Source organism: Anguilla anguilla, chromosome 4 (genome assembly GCF_013347855.1).
Source record: "Anguilla anguilla isolate fAngAng1 chromosome 4, fAngAng1.pri, whole genome shotgun sequence".
Classification (NCBI taxonomy): domain Eukaryota; kingdom Metazoa; phylum Chordata; class Actinopteri; order Anguilliformes; family Anguillidae; genus Anguilla; species Anguilla anguilla.
The window spans coordinates 42,579,548-42,588,852 of NC_049204.1; the positions used below are offsets into that span (position 1 = coordinate 42,579,548).

General features: G+C 44.6%; 1 protein-coding gene across 1 annotated transcript in view; it reads right to left on the bottom strand.

Moving 5' to 3' along the window:
• Positions 1–3,440, bottom strand: part of LOC118225819 (CD276 antigen-like) — a 74,580-nt gene extending 71,140 nt beyond the window's left edge. The window contains exon 1 of the mRNA XM_035414795.1: positions 3,426–3,440. The gene's annotated coding sequence lies outside the window, so the exon portion shown is untranslated. The remainder of the gene's footprint in view (positions 1–3,425) is intronic.
• Between the last annotated feature and the right edge of the window lie 5,865 nt (positions 3,441–9,305).

Consider the following 9,305-nt stretch of genomic DNA (forward strand, 5'->3'; position numbering starts at 1 on the left):
ATTCGGGGGCTATGCAGTCCCTGATCCAGCAAAACCTGGTTCGAACCGAGGCATTGGTAAAGGCACCCTGGGTTTCCATTCGGTGTGTGCATGGAGATGTGCACAAGTATCCGGTAGTACCCGTGGAAATTTGTTACCAGGGAAAAACGCATATTGTGAAGGCTGCGGTTAGCTCCTGGCTTGCGCATCCCCTAATCTTGGGTACTGATTGGGCGGGGTTTAGGGAGATTTCTAGAAACATGCTGGGGTTGCGATCACGACCGATAGGGAAGTGTGACGTGTGTGCTGTTGACGGTGGTGACGCAGGGCCGTCCGACACGGCCGGGGCGGGGAGGGACCCAGGCGAGCCTCTGGTTGAGACTCCCTGTATTCTGTATTCCTACCCGCGGAGGATTTCCCACTCGAGCAGTCTCGGGACGACACCTTACGCTTTGCCTATGACCAAGTGATGCGGATTGATGGTCAGCAGGTGCGCCCCGATGCAGTACTCTCTCACCCTTATTTTTCTATTATTAGGGACAGGTTGTATCGAGTGTGTCGTGACGCTCAGACCGGTGAAGAAACGACCCAGTTGTTGGTACCCAGAAACCGCCGGGAAATGGTTTTCCAGGCGGCTCATTACAACCCCATGGCGGGACACTTAGGGTATGATAAGTCACTACACCGAATAATGGCTCGGTTTTACTGGCCGGGCATTTGGGCGGACGTACGTCGGTGGTGTGCGTCCTGTCCCGAATGTCAATTAGTGAACCCCCCGGCCACCCCAAAAGCGCCTTTGCGCCCACTACCCTTAATAGAGGTTCCCTTTGACCGAATTGCTATGGACCTCATCGGGCCATTTGAACGGAGCACCCAGGGATACCGTTTCGTGTTGGTCTTGGTGGATTATGCGACCCGGTATCCCGAAGCAGTGCCGTTGCGCAATATTTCAGCTAAGAGTGTTGCACAAGCTCTGTTTCAAATTATCTCCCGGGTCGGAATCCCGAAAGAGATTCTGACTGATCAGGGCACTTCGTTTATGTCACGTACACTAAATGAGCTATACGGATTACTGGGCGTCCGCTCTATTAGAACCAGTGTATACCATCCCCAAACAGATGGGCTTGTGGAGCGGTTTAATAGAACTCTGAAGTCCATGATTCGAAAGTTCATTCACGACGATAGCCGAAATTGGGATAAGTGGTTAGTCCCTCTATTATTTGCAGTGCGGGAGGTTCCCCAGGCCTCCACGGGATTTTCTCCCTTTGAACTGTTATTCGGTAGAAAACCTCGGGGAATATTGGACCTAGTTAAAGAAAGCTGGGAGGACGGTCCAAGCCCCAGCAAAAATGAGTTACAATACGTTATGGACCTGCGAGCAAAACTCCATACACTGGATCTGACTAAGGGCTATTGGCAGATTCCCTTGTCTGCAAAGTCCAAAGAGAAATCGGCTTTCTCCGCTCCGGACGGTTTGTACCAATTCCGAACACTTCCGTTTGGGTTATTCGGGGCCCCAGCCACCTTCCAGCGCCTGATGGATCGGCTGCTGCGTCCGCATGCTGCGTATGCTGCTGCCTATCTGGATGATGTTATCATCCACAGTAGCAGCTGGGCACAGCATATGCGGCATGTGGGGGCGGTGCTCGAGTCCTTGAGGCAGGCGGGGCTCACGGCTAACCCAAAGAAGTGTGCGATTGGCCGAGCGGAGGTACGGTATTTGGGGTACCACTTGGGAAGTGGACAGGTGCGACCTCTGGTGGATAAAACCGCGGCAATTGCGACCTGTCCACGACCCAAGACGAAAAAAGAGGTAAGGAGGTTCTTGGGGTTGGCCGGCTACTATAGGCGGTTTATTCCGGCGTTTTCACAGCTGACCAGCCCCTTGACTGATTTAACTCGCAAAGGTGCCTCAGATCCGGTCCAGTGGACGGAGCCGTGCCAGCGAGCGTTTGAGAGGGTAAAGGAAGCCCTCTGCGGGGAGCCGCTCTTGTTCACCCCTAATTTCTCTCTTCCTTTTATCCTGCAGACCGACGCATCGGACAGAGGGCTGGGGGCTGTTTTGACCCAGCAGGTGGAGGGAGTCGACCGCCCGGTGCTGTACCTCAGCCGTAAACTATCCCAGCGGGAGGCGAGGTACAGCACGGTAGAAAAGGAGTGCCTCGCCATCCGGTGGGCGGTCGGGTCCCTGCGCTACTACCTGCTGGGTCGCCCATTCACCCTCTGTTCGGACCACGCTCCCCTCCAATGGCTCCACCGCATGAAGGATACCAACCCGCGAATCACCCGGTGGTATCTGGCTCTACAGCCCTTTAATTTTAAGGTGGTTCATAGGCCAGGGGCGCAGATGGTGGTGGCGGACTTCCTCTCTCGCCCCGAAGGGGGTGGGGGGGGGGGGGTCGGTCATCGGCCGGATGGCTCCCCGGCCTAAGTCGGGCGGTGGGGGTATGTGGTAGGGTGGGCGTGGTTTTGCGTTGGCTGCAGAGAGAGAGGGGGCGGGGCGGCTCTCGGAACTCTGCGCCACGGCTGTTGGGGTTTATTAATCAGCACGGAGGGTTAATTGTGTGATTGATTGACAATGTGCTGATTACCTCAACAGTGAGCCTGGACGTTTAAAACCTGCTCGACAGAGAGAGAAGCGGGTGAACGGGAGAAGGAAGGAGAGCTGACGGGCTGTCAGCAGCGAATTGAGAAACAAACCCTTGGTTATTGTGTATTGTAACCAGAAAGCCGCGTGGCGGCCGAAAATAAAAACAAGACGCAGTCGCGTCCGGAAAGAATTAACGTGTCTGTCTCCTCTCTCAAACGAGCGGTAGCACTCGACTTGCTACAGTCATATTGCCAAAGATAGTCAAACACGGCAGTCAAAAGGAGTGCTACACAAAATAAGGTACGAAGCACAGTCCAACCTGTTTTTAGGCCAGGTGCAGGATAAAAGTACATGTGAAGATTGAAGGAAAATGGATATCCGCACACTGGATTACAGCTCCCAATACTGTATTGACTAAAAAGCAACGTTTCAAGCAACAGGGTCTTCATCAGGCAAATGACTCACATGACAGGTAAAAGGGTATATATAGGCAGTAAGCCAATGTCATCACACTGACATCACTGTCAGCCAATTAAGTAGGCTATAGCACATTGGCCATTCAATAATATAGTAAAAATAGTGCAAATACATACAAACATACAAAAAAAGTAGCAAAGGGCATACCAACAAGCAACAAGTAAAATGTTTTATATATCATATAAGAATAATAGTTAAAAGACCTCATGGTATAATAAGCAAAAAAAAACAAAAAACAATTACAACATGGTTTTTTTAGCCACTAGCATACTAGGGTACTGGAAAAGAAGTAAAAAAAAAAGAAGAAAATCACAAAAAAGGTTTAATATCAAATTCCTCATTTATGGTAATTCTAATAAGTTCTGTCAATACTTCTTACCTGTAGTCGGCGCTCTCCACCTAGAGATGGGTCTGGGGATATAACCTGCAAGATACGAAAAACAACAGAGTTCAATAAACGTAATGGTCACGTTAACCTCGTGTCTCCGACTCCGTGAGTTATTAAATTATCATCAGTGTTAGTCCATACAACGATTACATGGTGTCAGACGCAAAGCATTGAGCAGTTAAAGCCTCCGAACAGTTTGTGCTTAGAGGGAAATATGGCAGAAAACTGGCGAACATGGACTCAAAAGTTTAGCATATATTTAATTGCAACTGGCATTGCAGAGAAGAGAGAGAAAGTGAAATGCGCGACATTCCTTCACGTAGCCAGGGTTTCCGCCAGTGTATTGCAATCCCGGCGGAAAAAACTTGGGAAAAAATACTTTGCCAATCATGAAGTATGGAGGTGAATCTATAATGCTTTGGGTTTGTGTGGCAGCCAGTGGCACAGGAAATATTCTACAGGTGGATGGAAAAATCAATTAAATTAGATATTGTGGCGATTTCGCGAAGAAGCAGAGACGGAGACTGGCTTGGCTGTTTTCGAATCGCTCCCGGGGAGCTTCGCTTTATTTGTGACATCTCTTCAAAACGGTAATTCGTAGACTGACCATCATAGCTGGGCGAAGCCTGCTTTTGTCAAACCCCGTTCGCCGTGATTGGCTGCCCCGGCGCAACGGGACTAACCAATCACACAGCCTTAACGTCACATCACACAAAGGTTGGATAATTTACATACAGCGGGAAACAGCAGCACGAGACACGCAAAACAGAGACAGGCAGGGAATACAACGACAATATTGGCTAGTTGACTAATGACAGAAACATGACGGTGCAAATCATAAACCCGAGGGGCTGCTAGCGCTACGTAAGCGATTCCTAGCAGGCTACACACATTTAAAATAACGAGTATTTACACGATCGCAGAGCGGGACAAGTTAACCGCTAACAAGCTAACAATTATTTAGTTACACACAGGCAAGATCGCCACAATATCAACAAATTGAAGAAGCTAATGTCCCAGAGTCAGTGAAGGAATTGAAGCTGAAAAGTGTTTATGGAAGGCAAACCATACCTAAAAATCGACCATGAACTACTGTACGTAAAGGAATGACAGCAGGGTTTCCGCCAGTGTATTGCACTGGCCTAAGTTGACCCCCCGCCGGGCCTAAGCCTCGGAGAATTAAAAAAAAATTGAATGTATGTTTTTTAAACTACAGTTACAGCTCGGTTGAAAAGCTCACCAGCGACATCTGTTGGTTAAAACGTGAACGCACTGTAGGAAAGCAGGTCTGAGATCAGTGTTCTTTACCGTCACTGTGCGTAGAGTGACGTTCAACACTTGACGCTTCCAACTATCACAAGCTAACGTTACCTAGCAAGCCACCATTTCTTATTTAGTAGGCTAACTAACCTCGTCACAAACTGCGTTATCACTTCATCTCGTTGGTAAGTACATTATTTTTATATTAACTTAAGCAGTGTGTAGGTAACGTTAAAATAGTAGCATGAATGTAACGTTCGATATATTGTAGCATTACATGACTTATTAATCGCCATCGAAATAACAACTTCACTTGTTCATTAATAACGTTGGCTTGATGACACTGATGTGCACGACAACGTTGTCATAAAAGTTTTCCCGACCGTGAAAACTGCCTGACTTGTTTACACTTTGGACAGATGTGGCTACAGAGTAAATCCATCCTTGTTTCCATCGCAGCACTTTCGACACAAGTAATATTGTAAAAATCCTAAAATTTCTTCTTATGGTGAAGAGTGCCTGACCGGCAACCGTATGTGTTAACACAGCGGCAAAATTAGGCTATATCTAGAAATACCATCTTTGGGGAAAAAACGCTACGGTTAAGGGTCAGGCACTCTTCACGATAAGAAGAATTTTCAGGATTTTTTCTATATTGCTTGTGTCTAAAGTGCTGCGACGGAAACGACGATAGTCGTTTACTGAGGAGCCACATCTGTCCAAAATCTAAACAAGTCAGGCAGTTTTCACGGTTGGGAAAAACTTTACGACAACGCGGTCATGTAGCTAACTTAGCTAGCTAGCCAAACAGGCAGTAACACAGATACTTGCTTTGTGCCATTTAGGGATCATGTCAAGGAGGAAAGGTAGCCTACTGTAAAAGCCAAAAAACCTCAGACAGTTTTTTAAATGTTTAAATGTGCCCAGCATTCCAAGGGTTGTTGTAAGATTCAGTAGCCAATCAGGACTTGAATACACGTTTTTTGTAGAGTGCAAAAACCTTGATATTATTTATTAGGGGTCCTACGAAGTAGGAACCCTATTGTTTTTGTTAGTATTATTAGGGGTCCTACGAAGTAGGAACCCTATTGTTTTGTTTTTTTTGTGTTATTATTATTATTATTATTCTTTTCCTGGAAATGGTCAAATAACTCAAAAAGTCCTTGACCAAAAATGATATAAATTACTAGGTCGAAACTAGAGACCATAAGTAACTATGCCAAAAAGAATGACCATGATTCGTCCATAGGTGGCGCTATAGTAACCGATTCAAAAAGCAAATTTAAAAATGCTGGCATTTCCACCCCGTTTAATGAAAATTCATGAAACCAGGTGTACTTGTGTCATTCCTCATGAGGAACAAATATGCCTCAAGAACCCATAAAGTCCGCCGTGATGGATTTTTCTGCAGATTGAAAATTGGGCAAAACCTTTAAAACGTTTCTACTAAAAAACCGTAAGTTCGATTGGTACGAAATTGCCCATGCACGTGTATGGTGCATGTCTCCCTATAGGGTGTTAATAGCTAAGCGATCCATTCCAAGATGGCGGAGAAACTGGTATTTTAAAAATACACAATTTGGCCACAAATTTCAAATGCTTATAACTTTTTAGAACAACAATCTAGGGACTGAAACAGACTGGGCATGAAGAGAGAACTACCATGTTGTACCATGTCGAAGCAGTTGCAGATATCTCAAAAAACAAGGAAATGACAGGCATTTGAAATTTTGGCAGGAAGCTAATGCTAATGCTAATATAATGCAAATTTCAAGTGCTTATAAATTTTAAAACAATAATCTAGGGACTTGAAACGGACTGGGCATGAAGAGGATACTACCATTTTGTACCACGTCGACGCAGTTGCAGATATCTCAAAAAACAAGGAAATTACAGGCATTTAAAATTTTGGCAGGAACCTAATGCTAATGCTAATATAATGCAAATTTCAAGTGCTTATAACTTTTTACAACATGATCTAGGGACTTGAAACGGACTGGGCATGAATAGGACACTACCATGTTGTACAATGTCGGCGCAGTTGCAGATATCTCAAAAAACAAGGAAATTACAGGTATTTGAAATTTTGGCAGGAAGCTAATGCTAATATAATGATTTAAAACTCATCTTCTCATGAACGTTTTACCTGATTCCATCACCTTCGCACAAGTGTACTCTTGGGTATTTCTCTCGATCACGGGTGAGAAGGACAAGTCGTTTCGTTAAAAATTGTGTGATTTGTGGTGTGACAAAGTTGGCACTCCATGCTAATGTACATTCATATTTCGAAGTAATGTTTCTCATGAACCGGAAGTTAGATCGTCTCACGCACGGGTATGTAGATTGTCCAAATCCTGAAATCTATGCCGCTTGGGCTCTTTCTCCTTCGCCTAGTATCTACCCAGCTTGGACGTGTTCATAGGACCCCGCATTGCTGCTTGCAGCTATATTTTTAATTTAATTTCTTTTTGTTGTTGTTGAAATGTGCCCAGCATTCCAAGGCTGTAAGAATTAGTAGCCAATCAGGACTTTTTCAAGTTTTCTGTAGAGTGCAAAAACTTTGATATTATTTATTTAAATTTAATTTCTTTTGTTGTTGTTGAAACCACAGCATTCCAAGACTGTACATTGTTGTCAGATTATTTGTAGGCCTCTGCTATGCTGTAAATAGTTTGTAGATTTTTTTTAAATGTGTGTTGAATAAATTACTTATTTATAACAACATTCACATTACGTAGTCATATTTTCAAATCTCCAGTCAGCTTTTAGCACTGACTTAATGTAGGGCGCTATGGAATCTGTTATAGCTTTTTTAAATTCTCAATTCTGCGATTCCGTCCATGATTCTGTTATCACAGAAACTATAGGGCCCTACCTTAATGCTGCCATCAGTCTGTTGATGGCCTGCGCCGTGCCCCCATCAAAAAAGACACTTGGCCGCCGGGCCGCGCCGGGCCGCTGGGCCCTGTCAAAAGATACTTGCCACCGGGCCTAACAACTTTTCTGGGGGTAACCCTGAATACCATGGACTTTGATGATGATGTGGATGATTTGGATGTGCTAAAAAAAGTTTAGAGAGTAGAGGAGGGCGGGGCCGTTGGACTGCGGGGGCACATTGAAACACCGGCTTTTTAGGAGATACGCTGCAGCAACTCAACATATTTTTGTGAACACATCTCTCTACGTGACTTCCACCTATCCTGAAGACGGCGGGGTTATTTGAAACCATCAAGACTATTTATTCACAATCGTCTATTTTTACCCCATGTAAGTAATTTTTTTTTTAACTGAAGTGTTTTTTTACTTCCACTTTTTGTATACATGTCACAAAATCCAAACTTATATAATTTTTATCACTATTGTAGTAGCTGCAAGATTAATGTTTGTGTTTCATGTTACATAGCACTGAGTGACAGCTAGCCAAATATGTGGTCTCCAGTAGGCGGGGCACGTTGGAACGCTGTGTACCAATGTGCCCGGCCTTTAATGAACAAGAGCGAATAGCAATATTTCTTTACTTTTATTCACAGTATGAGAAATAGGCAACGTAAAACTGACAGAGGAGTGGCCAGGGAGGTACTTGAGCTAGCAGCCAGAGATGTGGAGAAAGGGATGTCAGTTAGTGGAGTTTCCAAAACATTCTCCATCAGTCCTGTTTCCCTGCGATGCTATGCCAATAAGGAGAGACATGCAGGAGGCAGGCAGCAGACAGCTCCCTAAATGTTGGCTACTCACGCCATACTCAAGTATTCAGTAAGGGACAAGAGAGGGAGTTGAGGGTCTACCTACCGACAGCATCAGCCATGTATTATGGGCAAAGCCCAAAACAGGTAGCCTAATTCAGGAGTTAGTCATAGTTCATTTATTTATAAGTTAAATAAATACATTCATAAAAATCATCCCCAAATTAATCAAAAAAGTTAATAAATAATTTAAATGAATATGACAATACAACTATATACATACAGTGGCGATTTTAGCATGGCATTTCTGGTGGGGCAGTTTTGTATGACGTCAAACAAAAAAATAAAGGTAGCCAAATAGTCTACGGTAGGCCTATGCTATTATATGAGCTGCACTGTAAGTGCCAGGGAGCAGACAGATTCCGAACTGAATAATAAAATAAAGCTAGCTAGAATGAAAGCACCTATCGACCACGGGGGGGGGGACGGGGGGGGGGCGTGTATCGACCACGTAATAAACTGTCTAAATGTTAATTAAAAAAAACAACAGCTTCATACATACACATTTAGTTATATTAATACAGCCTCATTTACAATATCAACTTTAACATAAGCAACGCGCTCGGAATTATCTCATCCCGACCCATTAAATGCAATGGCGCAGAGGTTGCTTCATAATTTCAAACTGCTTTCCTATTTTGCGTCCTGAGGCTTGGGTTACAACAGTGAATATGTACCAGAGACTGTAAAAAATATGGACAAAGCTACTGTGATGTCACCCATTGACTCTCCGTGGGTCTCTAAAACACGTTTTGAAGCTCAATGGCGGGCGCGGCCATGTTGTCGATTTGGAGCCAAAACCATAGTGTTAAGCGGTCTTGTGATTTTCACAATGTGATTGACAGTCTGGTGCGGAAAAGCCCATGAA